This window comes from Schistocerca piceifrons, unplaced genomic scaffold, assembly GCF_021461385.2.
Source record: "Schistocerca piceifrons isolate TAMUIC-IGC-003096 unplaced genomic scaffold, iqSchPice1.1 HiC_scaffold_1764, whole genome shotgun sequence".
Lineage (NCBI taxonomy): Eukaryota > Metazoa > Arthropoda > Insecta > Orthoptera > Acrididae > Schistocerca > Schistocerca piceifrons.
The window spans coordinates 159,065-178,294 of record NW_025727639.1 but is presented as its reverse complement, the minus strand read 5'-3'; the positions used below and the strand labels follow the sequence as shown (position 1 = coordinate 178,294).

Sequence of the window (19,230 nt, the reverse complement as noted above, 5' to 3'; positions counted from 1 at the left end):
ATTCACTGGCGTCGTACAACAGTACACAAAAAGAATACTGGTTCTTCCGGATTACAAGGAGTTCATTGCCTCGTCTTCTTTGTAATATAAGTGCAACGAAAAATAGAAATCTCTCTCAAAACAAGGGAAAAAAAAATGTCTCTTCCCGCAAAAAACAAATAATGAGGAATAAGAAAGAAAAGAAAACTTCAGGTTCTTCAAGCGCCATAGGTGAAACGATAACGAAAATAGTATTCAGTGTTCGCTTGTACTTGGGAACTTCACCGTGGAAATGTTAACAGTAATGGCGGATTGACTTTAGAATCACCCAATTCCCTGTTTCTCAAACAGTATTTTTAACATGTTTCCAAAATCCCTTTTAATGTGCGGGAACTGGTTTCTTCGCCAATATGCCGTTTCCATATAAGCAGTAAAGGCAGTAATATTGTCTTCTCCGTGGTTAGTGATGACGTAATTGACAAAATGACCCAGCATCCACATAACAGTATTGTTTTTCGTTGTGGGGTAATACCGTGTATCAGGCCACAGGAGGATATCAGTTGTATAAAGACTTTCAGTGCTACGTGTGAGCAGCGCCAATCGTTTCCGCACCCAATGCCAGTTGAACTGATGCCCGCAGCAAGTAAACCTGTGCCTCAGAGTGTCAACGAATCCACATTTGAGGCAGTTGTCAGTAGCACTTAAGCCAATGCGGTTGAGTTTTTCGTTGGTTGGAACAAGATTGTGGACAACTTTATACCAGGCGGAAATCACATCGGAGGAATGAATTTTTAGAGTAATATTGGTCCACACTGCCGTCCAGACGATTCTTGGGTAGTGCATTTCAATTGTAGTTGGAGCTTCGTACTTCTGCCACTGAGCAAGTAAGAACACTGTCGTGAGACAAGGACTTGTGAAAACACTGTCACCTAAGTAACTAATTTCGAGGTAATAAACACCGACATGTTGCAATTGAAAGTTGAGTTTCCCGATGTCAATTTTCGGTTTCATACATTTAGGGCGAACAATGCGAAACTGCTTCGATGTGATAGTATGGGGCATCGTGGTAATTATCGCAGTTGTTCGTTTTATATAGAGTGCTGTCGCCTTTCGACGGATATCATTGAGTTGCAGGCCCCCAGCTTGCACTGACTTAGACAGTGTGGTATAGGTTAACTTAAAAATATGACCGAGCCACACAAACCTGCTGGACAAACGCATGATCTTATGGGCTTGCATTTTGGGAAGAGGGAACACCTGAGCGACATAATAAGCTTTACAGAGTATGTATGTATTCAAAATCCTGATCTTCTGGAGGATATTTGTCGATCGCCATGTGTTTTCCACTATAGCTCCCTGTATTCGATTGGCAGTAAGTTTCCAGTTTTTAGCTGCCATACGTAAGGGACACCTATCGATGATGATTCCCAGAGCAACATGTTGTTCGACGATCTGCGCCCACGGTATAGCAAGAGATTCGAAGCCCCGTAAGCGTAGAACCTTACATTTACCCTCACTGAGTTTCGCCCCAGAAGCAATGCTGTAAGTATCAATCTCAGCCCGCAATTGGGCCACTTCAGACTCATGACGTAGGATAACAGCAACATCATCGGCGTAAGCCCTCACAGTAAGATTGCTCCCTAAGACAGAAAGGCCACTTAATGTGATACACAATCTCTTCAGAAATGGCTCGAGCGACAAAACAAAGAGCGACATCGACAACGGACTGCCTTGCGGTACACCTCGCCGTATACCAACAGCTTGTGTCAGCTGACCGTTAACGGTGATCCTAGCAGTAATGTCTGTTATCATATGCCGAATGACTGCCACAGCTCGTTCTTCGAGTCCAATTCGTTGCAGGATGCGTTCTAAATAGTGATGACTAACGCGGTCAAAAGCTTTGCAAAAGTCAAGAAAAAGGAAAGCACATTTGATGTTGGTTACGGCCGCTACTGAAATAACGTCTCTGTACTCTGCAACCGGAGTCATAATGGATCTCCCTGGAAGGCAAGACTGATGTGAATGAATAACTTTCCCAAGGATGGGGGTCATTCTGCTATTAATCGCTCGGGCAATCGTTTTATAATCAAAGTTCAATAATGTGATTGGACGGAGATTATCAACTCGTTTGTGACCAGTTCTCTTCGGGACTAAAACAATTCTACCCACTTTCAAGTCGGCAGGAAGAGGACCACCACTCATGACTTCATTAACAATTTCAGTAAAAGTACCACCAAGGACATTCCAGAATTTGGTATAAAATTCCTTGGGCAAACCATCAGGACCAGGCGATTTAAAGGAAGGCGACTTGGAGATCAAGGCTAAAACTTCCTCGGGAGTGAAATCCGATAAAAAGTCGACATTGTCAGCAGGACTAATCGCCCTATCAAAAACATTGACCACTGCACTGACAGCAGGTACATTGACAATCTCACTGGAATACAGTCGTTGGAAATGTTGGTGAATTTCACTAATAATGGCCGCTTGAGTAGAGAGTAATTCCCCATTATCTCTTTCCAAAACATCAATGAACGCCCGGCGGCGGCGTGATAAATGTTTGAATAAATGGTACATAGATGTCATTTCGTCGGCTAAAACAGATTTAGGTTTGGATTTAACTTTCAGACCTTCCAATTGTTGACGCTTCAAGCTGACAAGTTTAGCCTTGACACGTTGAATTGATGGAAAGTTAGTGTTGGTCGCAGTGGATGAATCATACAATTGTCGCAACACAGTGTAGTAAAACTCAAAGGTCTTCTTGCAGGCGCGTGCTTTCTGAGCACTATAATAAATGAGACTTTTTCGAAGCTTTGGTTTGGCAACAGTGGTCCACCACATCGCTTTAGTCGGATAAAAAGTGATGGAACGCAAACAAGTTTCCCACACATGTCTGATAACGTCAAATAATTCAGCGTCCGCCAGATGCGATATGTTTAACATCCACGGGGAACGAAATAATTTGGTAGGCTGTCGATTTAAGTGAACTGTTGCCGCAACAGCGCAATGGTCGGTAAAACTAGCCGGGATTACGTCAACCGCTAGGAGTCGGTCACTGATACAGTCCGATAGATAAATTCTATCCAGACGGCTGCATGAAGTAACGGTGAAAAAAGTGAATTTAACTAAAGTAGGATACTTCAGTTCCCAAGCATCTTTCAGCTTAATATTCTTAACGAGCTCGTGCAGTTCTTTACAGTAGTTAAAATTAGGGGACTGATCGTTTTTACGTAGAACACAGTTAAAGTCACCTCCTATTATCAGGTTTTGAGGACTTCCCCGCAACAGATACGTAACATCCTCCTTATAAAAACGTGACCGTTCGAATTTGTTGCTGTTGCCTGACGGGGCATATAAGTTAACAAGGGTGACATCAAAAATTTTACGGCCCACTCCTCGACCGGAATCTAAAAACTCGATCTCCCCAACTGGAATACCTTCCCGTATTAAAAGTGCGGTACCTGTACTTTCCTCAGGAGCAACGTTTGATATGGTTTTAAAACCAGAGATGAAGAGATTCAAAACAGTAACTTCCTGTAACAACACAATATCAGCGTCAGATTCGTATAGAAACTGCTGTAGGGCCGCAATTTTGAGATCAGATCGAATCTTATTTATGTTCAGGGAGACGAATTTGTACGCTTGTGCCATTAGTACAGTGAGGTACGGAAAGGGTCACTAAACAACACTGGTCGCATTACAAGGGCATAGAAACTTCGGAATGGTCTGCATTGTCGGGAGGATCACGAACAGTCACTTGGGTATCGTTGGGTTTGTTTTTCTTCCGTACTGCGTTGACGTTCGGTTGAACTTTGGTCCTACTACGTGCTCTGCTAGGGAACACATCGGCAGACGGAGGCGTGGGAGGGTCCTGAGTGACTTCGCAGTCCATAACGTGATGTGACGCCTCAGCCATCTGATCTGCAGAAAGAACTGACTCAGAAGGTGGACAAGTTTGTTTGTTGTCACTAGCACGAACTTCGTGTTTGTTTGTAGACGGACTTTGACTTCCTTCAGTTTGTACACAAATACTGCCTTCCCCGTTATGCTTATCGGGAGCACGCGCTTGTTGTGATTCGTCCTGTGGTGACGTCGCGACTTCAGGCGGCGGGCTCGGCTGTTGTGATGCCAAAGCTGCCTGTACGTCACTCGGAATGACGTCAATAGCCGCAACGTCGACAGCTGCGTGCGACGGTTCAGAAAAACGTGAGTTAGTAACCGTAACCGGCATCTCTTTCGGGACGTCATGTTCTAAGTCCTGGAGATCTTCGTCCGGACTATCATCATCACACGTTCGTCGCCGTTTGTGGCTCAGCAGCTGCACGTCAGATTTGGAAGCAGGCGGATCTGTAACCAGTTTTGAAGGAAAGGGTGGAAAGTCGGCAACAGGCAAACCAGGCTCCGGGGGCAATATTTCACTATCACTAGGGCGTTCGAAGGCCGTGATTGGGGCCTCCCTAACAAGATCGGCCAATGTCAATTTTCTACGCTGTTCCAAAGTACTTTTGAGAACAAAGACACGTTTAGGGCAGTTCGTACGCAAGTGGCCAGTTTCGTTACAAATAAAGCATGTGCCTGGTTGCCCACTGTACGTGACATGCACTTTATACCCACAAACAATAAGATGGGAGGGGATATCTTGCTTGACGTGCATTTCGACTGACCGGACGCCACTAAAACACTGTAACCGATGTTGGCTAGACCAACGTTCGTTACGGATTTGCTTGACCTCCCCATACTTCGTCAAAATCTCACGTAAATAACAGTTTTCAACTTCCGGCGGCAGGTTGTACACACGGACATTTTTATATTCTACATCAGCATTGGATATGAGAACAGTACTCACCGAGGCGTCACGATGACGGAACTCAGCTCTGCTACCATGTTTTAACAGAATCCTCTAAAGTAACACAGGGTTTAACAACTTGACGAAGAAACAGTAGAGATCTGTGTCGTAATAGGCAGTATGAACCTGGTCAGACGTAATACCAATGACATCCACTATGAAATCGTGAACTTCCATGGAACTCGGTTGAACATGACGTGTAGACTTGTCAAATTCGAAACACATAGTACATTTCCTTGGGAACAACCTGGACGACATATCCACTTATTAAACGGTCGAGACCGCTAACACAGAACGACACAAAACACTAAAAGCGAAGTGAAGTGACGGAAACACAAGACAGCAAATCTAGCAAACAACGTAAACAACGAAAGTAGTCACGGCTTGCACACGCTATTGCGGAGCGAAGGCACAACACGTGCCACCTGCACGGCGTCGCAAGCGGAACTATCGGCCATCCTGACACTTGATTTGATGCTCCTCGATTGTTCTATTAGAGAACTTACAGTTGATGTAATTGTCGCATCCACGTTGCCACAGTACACCGGCATGAGTTCTGCACCCGTTACACGTTCGCCAGGTGCAGCCGCACAAATATAGCGCAGAATGTACCACCAAAAGAGTTTCTCAAATCCGTATAATCACGGCACTCAATACATTTTGTTCGAAACTAAGTCGTCTGTTACAGACATCAGAGATTAGACAGAATGCAGAGGTCTATCTGTCGAATAATATCTCAAGTTTTGGTCACGTTGTAATCTCCATAAAGTAATATTTTGAGTATATGAATTTATTTCGAGCTCTCTGTAATTCATCAGCGACTGTTATTGTACAGAGGATGTACTGGTCAGCATGCACTGTTTCCTCACACTGTCGTTAGCACTCTGCATCTCCAGACAAGAGTCGTTTTCATACCACAAGTGTCCCTTTTGACGTGTTTGCGGCTGTGGCGCGGAAGTAACCTCACGAGGGAACGTCGTATTTACAACCAACACTCTCTGTTTGTAGCTCACACTACCGAAGAAACAGTTTGGTTGCCGTAGGTGCGCTTGTGTTTGATACAAATTTTTGGTTTCACTTAGGAGAACACGGCCAGAATCGTGCTGTTGCACTTTACAAAGGATCTCAATGATACACAGGGTGCTCCAGAGAAGCGACAAAATCTGTGTCAGGAGTGGGATTCGAACCCACGCCCTCATTCGAGGACCAGAAGGCTCTAGCTGCTACTGCAGCCAAGGTTTTTCCTTGAGTCTGGCGCCTTAGACCGCTCGGCCATCCTGACACTTGATTTGGTGATCCTCGTTTGTTCTATTAGAGAACTTACAGTTGATGTAATTGTCGCATCCACGTTGCCACAGTACACCGGCATGAGTTCTGCACCCGTTACACGTTCGCCAGGTGCAGCCGCACAAATATAGCGCAGAATGTACCACCAAAAGAGTTTCTCAAATCCGTATAATCACGGCACTCAATACATTTTGTTCGAAACTAAGTCGTCTGTTACAGACATCAGAGATTAGACAGAATGCAGAGGTCTATCTGTCGAATAATATCTCAAGTTTTGGTCACGTTGTAATCTCCATAAAGTAATATTTTGAGTATATGAATTTATTTCGAGCTCTCTGTAATTCATCAGCGACTGTTATTGTACAGAGGATGTACTGGTCAGCCTGCACTGTTTCCTCACACTGTCGTTAGCACTCTGCAACTCCAGACAAGAGTCGTTTTCATACCACAAGTGTCCCTTTTGACGTGTTTGCGGCTGTGGCGCGGAAGTAACCTCACGAGGGAACGTCGTATTTACAACCAACACTCTCTGTTTGTAGCTCACACTACCGAAGAAACAGTTTGGTTGCCGTAGGTGCGCTTGTTTTTGATACAAATTTTTGGTTTCACTTAGGAGAACACGGCCAGAATCGTGCTGTTGCACTTTACAAAGGATCTCAATGATACACAGGGTGCTCCAGAGAAGCGACAAAATCTGTGTCAGGAGTGGGATTCGAACCCACGCCCTCATTCGAGGACCAGAAGGCTCTAGCTGCTACTGCAGCCAAGGTTTTTCCTTGAGTCTGGCGCCTTAGACCGCTCGGCCATCCTGACACTTGATTTGATGATCCTCGTTTGTTCTATTAGAGGACTTACAGTTGATGTAATTGTCGCATCCACGTTGCCACAGTACACCGGCATGAGTTCTGCACCCGTTACACGTTCGCCAGGTGCAGCCGCACAAATATAGCGCAGAATGTACCACCAAAAGAGTTTCTCAAATCCGTATAATCACGGCACTCAATACATTTTGTTCGAAACTAAGTCGTCTGTTACAGACATCAGAGATTAGACAGAATGCAGAGGTCTATCTGTCGAATAATATCTCAAGTTTTGGTCACGTTGTAATCTCCATAAAGTAATATTTTGAGTATATGAATTTATTTCGAGCTCTCTGTAATTCATCAGCGACTGTTATTGTACAGAGGATGTACTGGTCAGCCTGCACTGTTTCCTCACACAGTCGTTAGCACTCTGCATCTAAAGACAAGAGTCGTTTTCATACCACAAGTGTCCCTTTTGACGTGTTTGCGGCTGTGGCGCGGAAGTAATCTCACGAGGGAACGTCGTATTTACAACCAACACTCTCTGTTTGTAGCTCACACTACCGAAGAAACAGTTTGGTTGCCGTAGGTGCGCTTGTGTTTGATACAAATTTTTGGTTTCACTTAGGAGAACACGGCCAGAATCGTGCTGTTGCACTTTACAAAGCATCTCAATGATACACAGGGTGTTCCAGAGAAGCGACAAAATCTGTGTCAGGAGTGGGATTCGAACCCACGCCCTCATTCGAGGACCAGAAGGCTCTAGCTGCTACTGCAGCCAAGGTTTTTCCTTGAGTCTGGCGCCTTAGACCGCTCGGCCATCCTGACACTTGATTTGATGATCCTCGTTTGTTCTATTAGAGAACTTACAGTTGATGTAATTGTCGCATCCACGTTGCCACAGTACACCGGCATGAGTTCTGCACCCGTTACACGTTCGCCAGGTGCAGCCGCACAAATATAGCGCAGAATGTACCACCAAAAGAGTTTCTCAAATCCGTATAATCACGGCACTCAATACATTTTGTTCGAAACTAAGTCGTCTGTTACAGACATCAGAGATTAGACAGAATGCAGAGGTCTATCTGTCGAATAATATCTCAAGTTTTGGTCACGTTGTAATCTCCATAAAGTAATATTTTGAGTATATGAATTTATTTCGAGCTCTCTGTAATTCATCAGCGACTGTTATTGTACAGAGGATGTACTGGTCAGCCTGCACTGTTTCCTCACACTGTCGTTAGCACTCTGCATCTCCAGACAAGAGTCGTTTTCATACCACAAGTGTCCCTTTTGACGTGTTTGCGGCTGTGGCGCGGAAGTAACCTCACGAGGGAACGTCGTATTTACAACCAACACTCTCTGTTTGTAGCTCACACTACCGAAGAAACAGTTTGGTTGCCGTAGGTACGCTTGTGTTTGATACAAATTTTTGGTTTCACTTAGGAGAACACGGCCAGAATCGTGCTGTTGCACTTTACAAAGGATCTCAATGATACACAGGGTGCTCCAGAGAAGCGACAAAATCTGTGTCAGGAGTGGGATTCGAACCCACGCCCTCATTCGAGGACCAGAAGGCTCTAGCTGCTACTGCAGCCAAGGTTTTTCCTTGAGTCTGGCGCCTTAGACCGCTCGGCCATCCTGACACTTGATTTGATGATCCTCGTTTGTTCTATTAGAGAACTTACAGTTGATGTAATTGTCGCATCCACGTTGCCACAGTACACCGGCATGAGTTCTGCACCCGTTACACGTTCGCCAGGTGCAGCCGCACAAATATAGCGCAGAATGTACCACCAAAAGAGTTTCTCAAATCCGTATAATCACGGCACTCAATACATTTTGTTCGAAACTAAGTCGTCTGTTACAGACATCAGAGATTAGACAGAATGCAGAGGTCTATCTGTCGAATAATATCTCAAGTTTTGGTCACGTTGTAATCTCCATAAAGTAATATTTTGAGTATATGAATTTATTTCGAGCTCTCTGTAATTCATCAGCGACTGTTATTGTACAGAGGATGTACTGGTCAGCCTGCACTGTTTCCTCACACTGTCGTTAGCACTCTGCATCTCCAGACAAGAGTCGTTTTCATACCACAAGTGTCCCTTTTGACGTGTTTGCGGCTGTGGCGCGGAAGTAACCTCACGAGGGAACGTCGTATTTACAACCAACACTCTCTGTTTGTAGCTCACACTACCGAAGAAACAGTTTGGTTGCCGTAGGTGCGCTTGTGTTTGATACAAATTTTTGGTTTCACTTAGGAGAACACGGCCAGAATTGTGCTGTTGCACTTTACAAAGGATCTCAATGATACACAGGGTGCTCCAGAGAAGCGACAAAATCTGTGTCAGGAGTGGGATTCGAACCCACGCCCTCATTCGAGGACCAGAAGGCTCTAGCTGCTACTGCAGCCAAGGTTTTTCCTTGAGTCTGGCGCCTTAGACCGCTCGGCCATCCTGACACTTGATTTGATGATCCTCGTTTGTTCTATTAGAGAACTTACAGTTGATGTAATTGTCGCATCCACGTTGCCACAGTACACCGGCATGAGTTCTGCACCCGTTACACGTTCGCCAGGTGCAGCCGCACAAATATAGCGCAGAATGTACCACCAAATGAGTTTCTCAAATCCGTATAATCACGGCACTCAATACATTTTGTTCGAAACTAAGTCGTCTGTTACAGACATCAGAGATTAGACAGAATGCAGAGGTCTATCTGTCGAATAATATCTCAAGTTTTGGTCACGTTGTAATCTCCATAAAGTAATATTTTGAGTATATGAATTTATTTCGAGCTCTCTGTAATTCATCAGCGACTGTTATTGTACAGAGGATGTACTGGTCAGCCTGCACTGTTTCCTCACACTGTCGTTAGCACTCTGCATCTCCAGACAAGAGTCGTTTTCATACCACAAGTGTCCCTTTTGACGTGTTTGCGGCTGTGGCGCGGAAGTAACCTCACGAGGGAACGTCGTATTTACAACCAACACTCTCTGTTTGTAGCTCACACTACCGAAGAAACAGTTTGGTTGCCGTAGGTGCGCTTGTGTTTGATACAAATTTTTGGTTTCACTTAGGAGAACACGGCCAGAATCGTGCTGTTGCACTTTACAAAGGATCTCAATGATACACAGGGTGCTCCAGAGAAGCGACAAAATCTGTGTCAGGAGTGGGATTCGAACCCACGCCCTCATTCGAGGACCAGAAGGCTCTAGCTGCTACTGCAGCCAAGGTTTTTCCTTGAGTCTGGCGCCTTAGACCGCTCGGCCATCCTGACACTTGATTTGATGATCCTCGTTTGTTCTATTAGAGAACTTACAGTTGATGTAATTGCCGCATCCACGTTGCCACAGTACACCGGCATGAGTTCTGCACCCGTTACACGTTCGCCAGGTGCAGCCGCACAAATATAGCGCAGAATGTACCACCAAAAGAGTTTCTCAAATCCGTATAATCACGGCACTCAATACATTTTGTTCGAAACTAAGTCGTCTGTTACAGACATCAGAGATTAGACAGAATGCAGAGGTCTATCTGTCGAATAATATCTCAAGTTTTGGTCACGTTGTAATCTCCATAAAGTAATATTTTGAGTATATGAATTTATTTCGAGCTCTCTGTAATTCATCAGCGACTGTTATTGTACAGAGGATGTACTGGTCAGCCTGCACTGTTTCCTCACACTGTCGTTAGCACTCTGCATCTCCAGACAAGAGTCGTTTTCATACCACAAGTGTCCCTTTTGACGTGTTTGCGGCTGTGGCGCGGAAGTAACCTCACGAGGGAACGTCGTATTTACAACCAACACTCTCTGTTTGTAGCTCACACTACCGAAGAAACAGTTTGGTTGCCGTAGGTGCGCTTGTGTTTGATACAAATTTTTGGTTTCACTTAGGAGAACACGGCCAGAATCGTGCTGTTGCACTTTACAAAGGATCTCAATGATACACAGGGTGCTCCAGAGAAGCGACAAAATCTGTGTCAGGAGTGGGATTCGAACCCACGCCCTCATTCGAGGACCAGAAGGCTCTAGCTGCTACTGCAGCCAAGGTTTTTCCTTGAGTCTGGCGCCTTAGACCGCTCGGCCATCCTGACACTTGATTTGATGATCCTCGTTTGTTCTATTAGAGAACTTACAGTTGATGTAATTGTCGCATCCACGTTGCCACAGTACACCGGCATGAGTTCTGCACCCGTTACACGTTCGCCAGGTGCAGCCGCACAAATATAGCGCAGAATGTACCACCAAAAGAGTTTCTCAAATCCGTATAATCACGGCACTCAATACATTTTGTTCGAAACTAAGTCGTCTGTTACAGACATCAGAGATTAGACAGAATGCAGAGGTCTATCTGTCGAATAATATCTCAAGTTTTGGTCACGTTGTAATCTCCATAAAGTAATATTTTGAGTATATGAATTTATTTCGAGCTCTCTGTAATTCATCAGCGACTGTTATTGTACAGAGGATGTACTGGTCAGCCTGCACTGTTTCCTCACACTGTCGTTAGCACTCTGCATCTCCAGACAAGAGTCGTTTTCATACCACAAGTGTCCCTTTTGACGTGTTTGCGGCTGTGGCGCGGAAGTAACCTCACGAGGGAACGTCGTATTTACAACCAACACTCTCTGTTTGTAGCTCACACTACCGAAGAAACAGTTTGGTTGCCGTAGGTGCGCTTGTGTTTGATACAAATTTTTGGTTTCACTTAGGAGAACACGGCCAGAATCGTGCTGTTGCACTTTACAAAGGATCTCAATGATACACAGGGTGCTCCAGAGAAGCGACAAAATCTGTGTCAGGAGTGGGATTCGAACCCACGCCCTCATTCGAGGACCAGAAGGCTCTAGCTGCTACTGCAGCCAAGGTTTTTCCTTGAGTCTGGCGCCTTAGACCGCTCGGCCATCCTGACACTTGATTTGATGATCCTCGTTTGTTCTATTAGAGAACTTACAGTTGATGTAATTGTCGCATCCACGTTGCCACAGTACACCGGCATGAGTTCTGCACCCGTTACACGTTCGCCAGGTGCAGCCGCACAAATATAGCGCAGAATGTACCACCAAAAGAGTTTCTCAAATCCGTATAATCACGGCACTCAATACATTTTGTTCGAAACTAAGTCGTCTGTTACAGACATCAGAGATTAGACAGAATGCAGAGGTCTATCTGTCGAATAATAACTCAAGTTTTGGTCACGTTGTAATCTCCATAAAGTAATATTTTGAGTATATGAATTTATTTCGAGCTCTCTGTAATTCATCAGCGACTGTTATTGTACAGAGGATGTACTGGTCAGCCTGCACTGTTTCCTCACACTGTCGTTAGCACTCTGCATCTCCAGACAAGAGTCGTTTTCATACCACAAGTGTCCCTTTTGACGTGTTTGCGGCTGTGGCGCGGAAGTAACCTCACGAGGGAACGTCGTATTTACAACCAACACTCTCTGTTTGTAGCTCACACTACCGAAGAAACAGTTTGGTTGCCGTAGGTGCGCTTGTGTTTGATACAAATTTTTGGTTTCACTTAGGAGAACACGGCCAGAATCGTGCTGTTGCACTTTACGAAGGATCTCAATGATACACAGGGTGCTCCAGAGAAGCGACAAAATCTGTGTCAGGAGTGGGATTCGAACCCACGCCCTCATTCGAGGACCAGAAGGCTCTAGCTGCTACTGCAGCCAAGGTTTTTCCTTGAGTCTGGCGCCTTAGACCGCTCGGCCATCCTGACACTTGATTTGATGATCCTCGTTTGTTCTATTAGAGAACTTACAGTTGATGTAATTGTCGCATCCACGTTGCCACAGTACACCGGCATGAGTTCTGCACCCGTTACACGTTCGAGAGGTGCAGCCGCACAAATATAGCGCAGAATGTACCACCAAAAGAGTTTCTCAAATCCGTATAATCACGGCACTCAATACATTTTGTTCGAAACTAAGTCGTCTGTTACAGACATCAGAGATTAGACAGAATGCAGAGGTCTATCTGTCGAATAATATCTCAAGTTTTGGTCACGTTGTAATCTCCATAAAGTAATATTTTGAGTATATGAATTTATTTCGAGCTCTCTGTAATTCATCAGCGACTGTTATTGTACAGAGGATGTACTGGTCAGCCTGCACTGTTTCCTCACACTGTCGTTAGCACTCTGCATCTCCAGACAAGAGTCGTTTTCATACCACAAGTGTCCCTTTTGACGTGTTTGCGGCTGTGGCGCGGAAGTAACCTCACGAGGGAACGTCGTATTTACAACCAACACTCTCTGTTTGTAGCTCACACTACCGAAGAAACAGTTTGGTTGCCGTAGGTGCGCTTGTGTTTGATACAAATTTTTGGTTTCACTTAGGAGAACACGGCCAGAATCGTGCTGTTGCACTTTACAAAGGATCTCAATGATACACAGGGTGCTCCAGAGAAGCGACAAAATCTGTGTCAGGAGTGGGATTCGAACCCACGCCCTCATTCGAGGACCAGAAGGCTCTAGCTGCTACTGCAGCCAAGGTTTTTCCTTGAGTCTGGCGCCTTAGACCGCTCGGCCATCCTGACACTTGATTTGATGATCCTCGTTTGTTCTATTAGAGAACTTACAGTTGATGTAATTGTCGCATCCACGTTGCCACAGTACACCGGCATGAGTTCTGCACCCGTTACACGTTCGCCAGGTGCAGCCGCACAAATATAGCGCAGAATGTACCACCAAAAGAGTTTCTCAAATCCGTATAATCACGGCACTCAATACATTTTGTTCGAAACTAAGTCGTCTGTTACAGACATCAGAGATTAGACAGAATGCAGAGGTCTATCTGTCGAATAATATCTCAAGTTTTGGTCACGTTGTAATCTCCATAAAGTAATATTTTGAGTATATGAATTTATTTCGAGCTCTCTGTAATTCATCAGCGACTGTTATTGTACAGAGGATGTACTGGTCAGCCTGCACTGTTTCCTCACACTGTCGTTAGCACTCTGCATCTCCAGACAAGAGTCGTTTTCATACCACAAGTGTCCCTTTTGACGTGTTTGCGGCTGTGGCGCGGAAGTAACCTCACGAGGGAACGTCGTATTTACAACCAACACTCTCTGTTTGTAGCTCACACTACCGAAGAAACAGTTTGGTTGCCGTAGGTGCGCTTGTGTTTGATACAAATTTTTGGTTTCACTTAGGAGAACACGGCCAGAATCGTGCTGTTGCACTTTACAAAGGATCTCAATGATACACAGGGTGCTCCAGAGAAGCGACAAAATCTGTGTCAGGAGTGGGATTCGAACCCACGCCCTCATTCGAGTACCAGAAGGCTCTAGCTGCTACTGCAGCCAAGGTTTTTCCTTGAGTCTGGCGCCTTAGACCGCTCGGCCATCCTGACACTTGATTTGATGATCCTCGTTTGTTCTATTAGAGAACTTACAGTTGATGTAATTGTCGCATCCACGTTGCCACAGTACACCGGCATGAGTTCTGCACCCGTTACACGTTCGCCAGGTGCAGCCGCACAAATATAGCGCAGAATGTACCACCAAAAGAGTTTCTCAAATCCGTATAATCACGGCACTCAATACATTTTGTTCGAAACTAAGTCGTCTGTTACAGACATCAGAGATTAGACAGAATGCAGAGGCCTATCTGTCGAATAATATCTCAAGTTTTGGTCACGTTGTAATCTCCATAAAGTAATATTTTGAGTATATGAATTTATTTCGAGCTCTCTGTAATTCATCAGCGACTGTTATTGTACAGAGGATGTACTGGTCAGCCTGCACTGTTTCCTCACACTGTCGTTAGCACTCTGCATCTCCAGACAAGAGTCGTTTTCATACCACAAGTGTCCCTTTTGACGTGTTTGCGGCTGTGGCGCGGAAGTAACCTCACGAGGGAACGTCGTATTTACAACCAACACTCTCTGTTTGTAGCTCACACTACCGAAGAAACAGTTTGGTTGCCGTAGGTGCGCTTGTGTTTGATACAAATTTTTGGTTTCACTTAGGAGAACACGGCCAGAATCGTGCTGTTGCACTTTACAAAGGATCTCAATGATACACAGGGTGCTCCAGAGAAGCGACAAAATCTGTGTCAGGAGTGGGATTCGAACCCACGCCCTCATTCGAGGACCAGAAGGCTCTAGCTGCTACTGCAGCCAAGGTTTTTCCTTGAGTCTGGCGCCTTAGACCGCTCGGCCATCCTGACACTTGATTTGATGATCCTCGTTTGTTCTATTAGAGAACTTACAGTTGATGTAATTGTCGCATCCACGTTGCCACAGTACACCGGCATGAGTTCTGCACCCGTTACACGTTCGCCAGGTGCAGCCGCACAAATATAGCGCAGAATGTACCACCAAAAGAGTTTCTCAAATCCGTATAATCACGGCACTCAATACATTTTGTTCGAAACTAAGTCGTCTGTTACGGACATCAGAGATTAGACAGAATGCAGAGGTCTATCTGTCGAATAATATCTCAAGTTTTGGTCACGTTGTAATCTCCATAAAGTAATATTTTGAGTATATGAATTTATTTCGAGCTCTCTGTAATTCATCAGCGACTGTTATTGTACAGAGGATGTACTGGTCAGCCTGCACTGTTTCCTCACACTGTCGTTAGCACTCTGCATCTCCAGACAAGAGTCGTTTTCATACCACAAGTGTCCCTTTTGACGTGTTTGCGGCTGTGGCGCGGAAGTAACCTCACGAGGGAACGTCGTATTTACAACCAACACTCTCTGTTTGTAGCTCACACTACCGAAGAAACAGTTTGGTTGCCGTAGGTGCGCTTGTGTTTGATACAAATTTTTGGTTTCACTTAGGAGAACACGGCCAGAATCGTGCTGTTGCACTTTACAAAGGATCTCAATGATACACAGGGTGCTCCAGAGAAGCGACAAAATCTGTGTCAGGAGTGGGATTCGAACCCACGCCCTCATTCGAGGACCAGAAGGCTCTAGCTGCTACTGCAGCCAAGGTTTTTCCTTGAGTCTGGCGCCTTAGACCGCTCGGCCATCCTGACACTTGATTTGATGATCCTCGTTTGTTCTATTAGAGAACTTACAGTTGATGTAATTGTCGCATCCACGTTGCCACAGTACACCGGCATGAGTTCTGCACCCGTTACACGTTCGCCAGGTGCAGCCGCACAAATATAGCGCAGAATGTACCACCAAAAGAGTTTCTCAAATCCGTATAATCACGGCACTCAATACATTTTGTTCGAAACTAAGTCGTCTGTTACAGACATCAGAGATTAGACAGAATGCAGAGGTCTATCTGTCGAATAATATCTCAAGTTTTGGTCACGTTGTAATCTCCATAAAGTAATATTTTGAGTATATGAATTTATTTCGAGCTCTCTGTAATTCATCAGCGACTGTTATTGTACAGAGGATGTACTGGTCAGCCTGCACTGTTTCCTCACACTGTCGTTAGCACTCTGCATCTCCAGACAAGAGTCGTTTTCATACCACAAGTGTCCCTTTTGACGTGTTTGCGGCTGTGGCGCGGAAGTAACCTCACGAGGGAACGTCGTATTTACAACCAACACTCTCTGTTTGTAGCTCACACTACCGAAGAAACAGTTTGGTTGCCGTAGGTGCGCTTGTGTTTGATACAAATTTTTGGTTTCACTTAGGAGAACACGGCCAGAATCGTGCTGTTGCACTTTACAAAGGATCTCAATGATACACAGGGTGCTCCAGAGAAGCGACAAAATCTGTGTCAGGAGTGGGATTCGAACCCACGCCCTCATTCGAGGACCAGAAGGCTCTAGCTGCTACTGCAGCCAAGGTTTTTCCTTGAGTCTGGCGCCTTAGACCGCTTTTTTTTTTTTTTTTCGTATTATTTTTTAAACTAAAACACTCTTCTTTGCTGGTCTCTCATAGCTTCTGGTGAAAATTAGAAAAAAATTGCTCCGAGGCTAACACAAGAATTGTTCTCAGTTTCCGGTGTACTGGAGTGGAGTCTGTGAGTGGTGGTAGTTAGGGGGGTGTGGGAGGCAGGACACGAGACAGAAGCAGTGGGGCCTCTTCGCGGCACTACTGGAGTCCCGCGGCCTGGGCCCACCCCTTTAGACGCATATATCTTACCCTATGCCCATTCTATTAAATATTATTTTAAGCATATTGCCGAAAATGTTGCCATGATTGGGATAGCTGCAGGTTTTCGCGAATTCGATTTCCATAAACATCTTGAATTCCAAGGGATCGTCACCACCAAGTTTATTAAAAACATAGCTGGAATAGTTGCCCAGCAACCACATAACTACGTTATTTTTCGCCGGTGGATAAAATCGCACGTCGGGTCGAGACAACATAGTTGAGGGGATGTTGGCGGTTGTAGTCCTGGTAACAATGGCTATTTTTTCTCTCAGCCAGCCCCAATTTCGTGCACGTTCGCCGCAGGTATAACGGTGCAGAACTGTATCCACCAGTTGACAGCTATGGCAGAGAGTTGTATCACTGAGTCCGATTTTATGTAGCCTCTCATTGGTGCCAATCACATCATTGATTGCCTTGTACCATGCAGTTCGAGAGGCTGAAGTAAGGACACTGGAGCTGACATTACGCCATACTATATCCCAGTTGACGCCACTGTACTTCGTAACAATTGGATTCGGTCCTTCGTGTTGTCGCCAGTATGCCAATATTGCTGGAGCCGCTAAATGTCGAGAATGTAAGAGTTCTTGACCGATGTAGCTGCGTGCAAAGTAATAATCTCGGATGTGTTTGAGCTTGTAACTGATGGTCTGAATGTTCAGCGGGGGGTCAAGACTCTGCGGCCTGACGGCAGTGAATAATTGCGCCGTAATGCCCGATGGGTAATTGTTAATGATAGAGACCGTCCGTGTAACATAGAGAGCTGCTGCCTTTTTCTTGACGTCGACTAAGCCCATCCCTCCGTTTAGGGGGTGGAGTGTTGCAGTTTTGGCAGATACGCGACAAATTTCCCCGCGCCAAATAAAATTTGTTATCTTCGACATAATATTTCTAGCAATTACTGCAGGGAGCGGCAGAAGCTGCGCCATGTAATACGCCTTTGATAAAATACAGGCGTTGATAAGTTGAATACGATCAAATTGGTTGAGGCTACGATGGTAATTATCAATTAGGGCACCATTTATTTTACGTGCTACATCCCGCCAGTTAGCCGCTATCATCTTTAGAGAGGACGCCGTCAACATGATCCCCAGAGCCTTGTGTACGCTGACTTGTGTAGCATAATCAACACGCAAATGCTGGAGGCCAGAGAGGTTCAGAAATTTGCTTTTTTGTTCATTTAACTGCGCCCCTGACGCCAGACAGTATTTCCGAAGTTCAGCCGCTAATACGGTGACATCATCGACATTGCGAATCACCACACCCACATCGTCGGCATAGGCTCCGATTACACTTTTTACCCCAGAAATTGTAATCCCAGTGAGTTTCGTCTGCAACTGTTGTAACAGAGGTTCAAGGGAGAGTACAAAAAGCAACATGGACAAGGGGCTCCCTTGTGGAACCCCTCTGTTGATTTGTATTGGTCGCGTCAGTTGTGAGTTGACAGAAAGTTTTGCCGTGATTCCCATGGCCACGTTTTTAATCATGTCAATCGTGTTCCGAGAGAAACCCAATCTTTGCATAGTCTCGAGGAGGTACGCGTGATTTACGAGATCAAAAGCTTTAAAAAAATCGAGAAAGATCAGCCCACATTTCATATTACTAGCGTTCGTTAAAGCAATGACATCTCTGTAAAAAGCAGCCGTTTGCAGAATTGTTCGTCTAAAGGCACATGTCTGCTGGTGGCCAATGATTTTAGCAGTGAGTGGCATGAGTCTCACGTTAATTGCGCGAGCCACGATCTTATAATCAGAGTTTAATAACGATATGGGTCGGAAATTGGTGATAGTTTTAGTACCTCTGTTTTTAGGGAGAAGCACAATTTTACATTCCTTAAAGACGAGTGGGACAGACGTTCCTTGCAAGACTTCGTTCACGACTTGAGTAATTTTGTCCCCGATGATGTGCCAATAGTGCTTGTAAAATTCAACTGGTAAGCCATCAGGGCCAGGGGATTTCTTAAGTGGCGAACTGCAGACAACCTCCAAAACATCTTTATTACTGAAGGCTAACGAGATGGAGTCATTTTCTTCCCGTGTTACGGTAGATGAAAAGGCGCTAAACAGTCCATCAGAGCAGTCGTCGTGTAGAGCCGCTGATGCGTAGGTGTTGACAAAATAGTCGTGCAGAGCTTTGACAATCTCTCGCTGAGTGTCAATCGTTCTTCCATCCTCGAGTTTCAGGGCATCAATAAAAGTCCGCCTCCTGTTCTTTGTATGTTTGACGAGG

General features: G+C 45.2%; 13 non-coding genes across 13 annotated transcripts; all 13 read right to left on the bottom strand.

Moving 5' to 3' along the window:
- Positions 1-5,988: 5,988 nt before the first annotated feature.
- On the bottom strand, positions 5,989-6,104 carry Trnal-caa. The gene is made up of 2 exons: positions 6,067-6,104; positions 5,989-6,034 (listed from the first exon to the last, which is right to left on the bottom strand). It is a non-coding gene; the product is annotated as a tRNA-Leu (tRNA).
- A 702-nt stretch (positions 6,105-6,806) lies between these two features.
- On the bottom strand, positions 6,807-6,922 carry Trnal-caa. Its single transcript has 2 exons — positions 6,885-6,922; positions 6,807-6,852 (listed from the first exon to the last, which is right to left on the bottom strand). It is a non-coding gene; the product is annotated as a tRNA-Leu (tRNA).
- A 702-nt stretch (positions 6,923-7,624) lies between these two features.
- On the bottom strand, positions 7,625-7,740 carry Trnal-caa. Its single transcript has 2 exons — positions 7,703-7,740; positions 7,625-7,670 (listed from the first exon to the last, which is right to left on the bottom strand). It is a non-coding gene; the product is annotated as a tRNA-Leu (tRNA).
- A 702-nt stretch (positions 7,741-8,442) lies between these two features.
- On the bottom strand, positions 8,443-8,558 carry Trnal-caa. The gene is made up of 2 exons: positions 8,521-8,558; positions 8,443-8,488 (listed from the first exon to the last, which is right to left on the bottom strand). It is a non-coding gene; the product is annotated as a tRNA-Leu (tRNA).
- Positions 8,559-9,260: 702 nt separating this feature from the next.
- Trnal-caa lies at positions 9,261-9,376 on the bottom strand. Its single transcript has 2 exons — positions 9,339-9,376; positions 9,261-9,306 (listed from the first exon to the last, which is right to left on the bottom strand). It is a non-coding gene; the product is annotated as a tRNA-Leu (tRNA).
- Positions 9,377-10,078: 702 nt separating this feature from the next.
- Trnal-caa lies at positions 10,079-10,194 on the bottom strand. The gene is made up of 2 exons: positions 10,157-10,194; positions 10,079-10,124 (listed from the first exon to the last, which is right to left on the bottom strand). It is a non-coding gene; the product is annotated as a tRNA-Leu (tRNA).
- Positions 10,195-10,896: 702 nt separating this feature from the next.
- Positions 10,897-11,012, bottom strand: Trnal-caa. Its single transcript has 2 exons — positions 10,975-11,012; positions 10,897-10,942 (listed from the first exon to the last, which is right to left on the bottom strand). It is a non-coding gene; the product is annotated as a tRNA-Leu (tRNA).
- Positions 11,013-11,714: 702 nt separating this feature from the next.
- Trnal-caa lies at positions 11,715-11,830 on the bottom strand. Its single transcript has 2 exons — positions 11,793-11,830; positions 11,715-11,760 (listed from the first exon to the last, which is right to left on the bottom strand). It is a non-coding gene; the product is annotated as a tRNA-Leu (tRNA).
- Positions 11,831-12,532: 702 nt separating this feature from the next.
- On the bottom strand, positions 12,533-12,648 carry Trnal-caa. The gene is made up of 2 exons: positions 12,611-12,648; positions 12,533-12,578 (listed from the first exon to the last, which is right to left on the bottom strand). It is a non-coding gene; the product is annotated as a tRNA-Leu (tRNA).
- Positions 12,649-13,350: 702 nt separating this feature from the next.
- Positions 13,351-13,466, bottom strand: Trnal-caa. The gene is made up of 2 exons: positions 13,429-13,466; positions 13,351-13,396 (listed from the first exon to the last, which is right to left on the bottom strand). It is a non-coding gene; the product is annotated as a tRNA-Leu (tRNA).
- Positions 13,467-14,168: 702 nt separating this feature from the next.
- Positions 14,169-14,284, bottom strand: Trnal-caa. Its single transcript has 2 exons — positions 14,247-14,284; positions 14,169-14,214 (listed from the first exon to the last, which is right to left on the bottom strand). It is a non-coding gene; the product is annotated as a tRNA-Leu (tRNA).
- Positions 14,285-14,986: 702 nt separating this feature from the next.
- Trnal-caa lies at positions 14,987-15,102 on the bottom strand. The gene is made up of 2 exons: positions 15,065-15,102; positions 14,987-15,032 (listed from the first exon to the last, which is right to left on the bottom strand). It is a non-coding gene; the product is annotated as a tRNA-Leu (tRNA).
- A 702-nt stretch (positions 15,103-15,804) lies between these two features.
- On the bottom strand, positions 15,805-15,920 carry Trnal-caa. Its single transcript has 2 exons — positions 15,883-15,920; positions 15,805-15,850 (listed from the first exon to the last, which is right to left on the bottom strand). It is a non-coding gene; the product is annotated as a tRNA-Leu (tRNA).
- Positions 15,921-19,230: the final 3,310 nt, after the last annotated feature.